The 4,896-nt window shown below is 42.9% G+C and overlaps 1 non-coding gene across 1 annotated transcript; it reads right to left on the reverse strand.

The window, feature by feature from the left end:
• Positions 1-333: 333 nt before the first annotated feature.
• TRNAN-GUU (transfer RNA asparagine (anticodon GUU)) lies at positions 334-405 on the reverse strand. The gene has a single exon. It is a non-coding gene; the product is annotated as a tRNA-Asn (tRNA).
• Between the last annotated feature and the right edge of the window lie 4,491 nt (positions 406-4,896).

The raw sequence follows: 4,896 nt of genomic DNA on the forward strand, positions 1-4,896 counted from the left end.
ATCCTGATTTCGAGCTCGCTCGCAGACAGAGGGACTGTCTGATTGGCTTACAGTAGCAATGAAAAGAGGAAGGCGAAGGCCTGCTTCAATGGAGAGAGAAGGCTAAAGAAAACAGCTTTTTGTCTGGGTCTGCTTTGCTTTCTTCCTTTCGGATAGCTAAGAGACTAGCCCTTCTCTTCTCTTGTTTGAACTTTCTCGAAGGCGCAGAACAGAATGGGATACGATGAGATAGAATGCAATAGAAACAAAGACGCAGGGAACGCGACTCTTAACGGTCAAAGCGAACCCTTTCATTCTGACATTCTGAATTCTTTAATTCGGAATGAATCAAATCTCCCCAAGTAGGATTCGAACCTACGACGAGTCGGTTAACAGCCGACCGCTCTACCACTGAGCTATTGAGGAACAACGGGGGATTAGATCTCATAGAGTTCAATTCCCGTTCTCAACCCATGGCCAATATGAACTCGAGGTTTCCTTCGTAACCCCCGTTACTTCTTCGTAGTGGCTCTATTTCATTATATTCCATCCATATCCCAATTCCATTCATTTCATATCCCTTTCGTGTCATTGACATAAGAGATGTCGTTTCTAGTATATCTTTTTATATTTCTATATATGGAAAGTGAAAAAAGAATCACATTCTGTCAAAGCAGTTGTTGGTTTGGTAAGTGCTTTTATTTTTATTAAGATTAAAGATTAAATTAAGGAAGACTAATTAATCTGCCTTCCCTGAGCATGCCCCTTCATTGACCACGTATGCTTAAGTGGTCACGAAGGATGAAGCTCTTGGCTCCCTTGATTTTTATTCTTCCGCCCTGCCTTTTTTTGTTTCCTTTCTTTCTCCTTTCCAGCCAGTGGGTTTGTCTAGTACGAGGTTCCTTGCTTTCCTTGGAGTGATGTCTTCTCTTTTTGGAATTTTTTTTTTTTTTTTTTTGTTTCAGCGAGTTTACCAGTGAGCAATCCTTAGAATTAGCCTGACTCTTTGAAGACAGTGATAAAGCTGGGGAAAGATCCCGTTCAATCAAGTTCTTTTTCTTTTACTTGGGGTTGAGGTTGAAGGAGTCCTTCGGTCTTTAAGACAGGATATCCCACGTTACTCGAGCTCGAGCAAAAGCTCTAGTCTAATTGAATCGCACCTGCTTTTCATTCTCCAGTGACTTTCGTTCCTGCAATGTGATCATTCCTAAGGATCCCTTTCTAAGAGCATCGAGGCCCTTTTTATTTTATTTCATTTCCCTGGAACGACTCTTCTGAGCCTGTTACCTCTTACGGTACAGTAAGAAAGTATCCGGCCAATCCTAATCTAATGCCTTGGGCGCCAGTGCCTTCTCCAAGCGAGCCAATAAGGGATTTTTCTTTTGCACGATCTACCTCTGGACCATCAGACTAGAAAGCAGTTGATTATAGACGAGAGCAGGAGGAGGCTATCTGGGCTGTACCATTAGAAAGAAAGCCAGCGGAAAAGTTTTTAAGCATTATCTTACTTAAGGAAGTGAGAAAAAGGGAAAGAGACTTAGGCAAGATAGCTGGCAAGAAGGAAAGCTTATTGTTATTGATCAAGGCAAGCTGCTTTAGTTCCCAAGTCAAGCAGGAAGTAAAATAGACGGGGTTAGAGATCAAAAGTGGGTTCTCGGTCTCTCAAGCTTGAAGGCAGTAGTTCTAGCTAAGTCTTTCTATTCCTTATTCTAGGAAATTTCGAGTTAGCGCTCCGGGGATTCGGCTTAGTCATCATCTCCGTCCACCTTTTAGGCTTAGCTTACTCAGTTGCCTGCCCTATGGTTTAATAAAGAGCTTAGCTTAGAAAAGGAGTTGGTCTTAAAGACCGAAAAGAATTCATTCTAACTAGTAGCCACTCATTACACACAAGAATGTAGGTTTCAGCCCACCGAAAGTCGGATATCAAAGTCTTCCCTGCTTTCCTCGGGCATGAGAAGTTACTCAGGGACTTGCCATGGATAGGAGTGAAACGGAGGCACAGTCCATTGTTCTCTATCAATTTCTTCGTTTTCTGACTCCCTACGTTGATTGGCTTTAAGTGCCAAATAAGACATTCTAGAAGCCTCTGGTGAATTGGTTGGTGATCAGCCTATCTTATATGCTTTCTTATGCCTTTGGAGTGCCTAAAGCCAAGTGAACGAAGTGGCCGGTAAGGTGAACATGGGAAAGAAGAATCAAGTCTATATATGGCTTGTTGAAGTAAACATGTGGACTCTTCTTCCACCCTTTGTTTTGGAATATCACTTTGGAAAATGATGTTGGACTATTTAGCTTGTTCTCTTTTCTTTGTACCTCTTGTATGTCTTAGTTGAATTCCCCCTTTGTGATGCAAGCATCTTAGACGACGAAGGAGCGGAAAGGTTGCCTCCATTCTTTCTAACCATACCCAATCGAAAAAGGATCCGGCATCGAGAAAAGAAAGATTTTTTTTTCCTAGGAAAATGAACTGTGGGTGTGATGGCACTGGATTGAATGTAAACCCCTTTCCCGGTTGGAGGAGAAGATAAGGATCAGTCGAATGCTCAACACACTTCCCAAAGAGCATAGGCCGATCATGAGCCGATTTCCAATTCTATAGAGAAAATACTTTTTTCTCATGGGGCATGAAAGAAGATGTGCATTAGAAGCATCCGAGGTAGGAAACAAACGCCCTTCTCGTGAACCTACATGACTTGTAGCTTAATCTCGATCTCAATCTAGACATTAAGTGTCCGGTCTTCAATCGTCTTGATCAAGTAATTATAATTAAGAGATGAGACTATAGTCTTCTTTCTTGCTAGACGGATTCAAGTTTTCAAAAATATGTTTCACAAATCATGAATCTTTTTCTTGCTCACTGAAACACCTTCGCTTTTGACTCTTCTCGGGAAGGGCTGGTCTGCTTGGGTAGCTCAATTCCAAAGCGTAGCTGAAGCACCTTTTTGGGGCTAGGCATAAAAGCTATCTAGGCGCGGAATGGGAATAGCGAATGCAGGCACAAGAGAAAGGGTAATTGACCTTTCTGGGATGCATTCTGTCTTGCCGGGACGTTTTCTAACTGCACTAAAATTGGCCTATTCCATCGATATACGTAGGTCTTTTGTCTAGATTTCCTCTTTATCTTTCTCACCCATACCATCCTATATTTAGATTTTTTTAGATTTAAAGTGCACCGCTTGCTTGAAGCCGGTTCTTCCTCGCCTTTGAGAAGCGGTGCGCATATGAATGAATTATTCTTAAGAATCCCACGAGAAAAAAGAAAGACAGCGCTTTCCCTCACAGCCATCTCCTCAGATTCGGATTAGTGAAAATCGAACTAGTCTGACTGAGAAGGGGCAATATGGCAATATGAGATTCCGATTCCTTCGTAGGCAAGGCGTTCCGATCCGCCAGTGAGGCTCTTAATGAGTCTCTTAGTTAGCAGCACTTTCCGGACTAAGACTGAGTTCAAAACTAGGCTCACAGCAGAGTTAGATTACCTTGTTTACTGTGTGATCTGAACTCTTTTTTATATAAAAAAATACCCAGTCGAGGCCCTTCATCAATTGTGTTTCATCCGTCACCCACTGACCTTGCATGTCTTTAAGTCTGTGAATATTCCTTCTTTGGTCGCTTGCAAATGAAAGTATTTTGTATTTTGATCACCCCTTGCTAACCAGTTCACTTTTGCTTTCTGTGCCCAAATCATTTCTTGATCCATAAGTAGCTCTTCGAGATGCCTTCAACATTCTCCTTCTTTCTCACCCAGAGTAGCATCCTCAGTCAAACCCCTCTGAACCTCCTTCAACTCTTCTTCAGTCTGCTTAATATGAAGGGTCCAAGTTTCGGAATTTCTCCCTTCCCTTACTGCAAGTTCGAGCCTCAACAGCCTTCTCTCTCTTCTGCTTACTTCTAATTTCTTGCCGGCTTACTAATTACTACAAGGCGGTGGTAGACTCATTTTCTTACTCGAACTCGAACGGATCTGTGTGCCGCGAGTGCCTCTTTTGGTTGGTGTTCAGTGATTGAAAGAGATGATCGGATCAAATCGAATTAGCTAGATTCAACTTCTCCCAGGGGAGAAGGGAAGGGTAGAAGAATCAGTCTAAGGCTATGCTCTGGGTTCTGGGAAGGTAGTTCAATCTCAGTCAAACCCAAGCATTTCTCTCTTAGCATCTTACCCGGCAAAAAGCCTTAAAGAATGAATAACTGGCTCAAAGCGTAGTGGATTTCTTCCTGCTACCATTGCTAATGAATCAACTGGTATTAGACTGCTCTCAAAGACAAGGGGGGAGAACTCTTAATTAAGTAACGCAACTAAGCCCCAAGGCTAGCGAAGGAAAAGGAAGTAACATTAGGGAGGGCAACAACTCCTGACTCGAGGGTGAGAATTGGAATCGAATAGATTGAATCAGAAATGAACTTAGAGAAAGGCAGAATAACCGTTGTTGGAAGAAAGAAGAGTCTGTCACCTCACCGGCCTTTGTGCATCTACTCATATAAAGGTAGTTGATGTTAAGGGCCAAGTAGTGCTTTATTCAAGCCGGTTACCTAATCACTATAAGATGATCCTTTACAGGTGAAAAGTACTCCAAATCCAAAGCCAGTACCACTAACTGACAGGAAGAGAGCCGGGTTGAAAATGCCTTCCCCACTCCCTTGGGTGGCTATCCTTGAATTCCGAAGGTTGGGTGAAAGGGATGGTTGAGTCTTTTCCTATCCTCTCCAACTCAGTCGGGTGTTTTTTCCCTACGGTCGTCCGTTCCTCTCTCGTTGGTAGAGCATCTTCTAACCGAGGGATAGTATCAAGAGGGTACTTTTGGAACCTGGCCTTGCTTGCTGGCTAGTCTTTCAGCTTATGGCTGGAAATCCACTTGTTTCAGTGAGGAAAACGTGAACTTCATGGTTCAGCGTATTCTATCTTCTCTCCTCCGCCGG

Source organism: Durio zibethinus, unplaced genomic scaffold, assembly GCF_047325235.1.
Source record: "Durio zibethinus cultivar Kanyao isolate XHJ-2024 unplaced genomic scaffold, ASM4732523v1 HiC_scaffold_2, whole genome shotgun sequence".
Taxonomy (NCBI): Eukaryota; Viridiplantae; Streptophyta; class Magnoliopsida; order Malvales; family Malvaceae; genus Durio; species Durio zibethinus.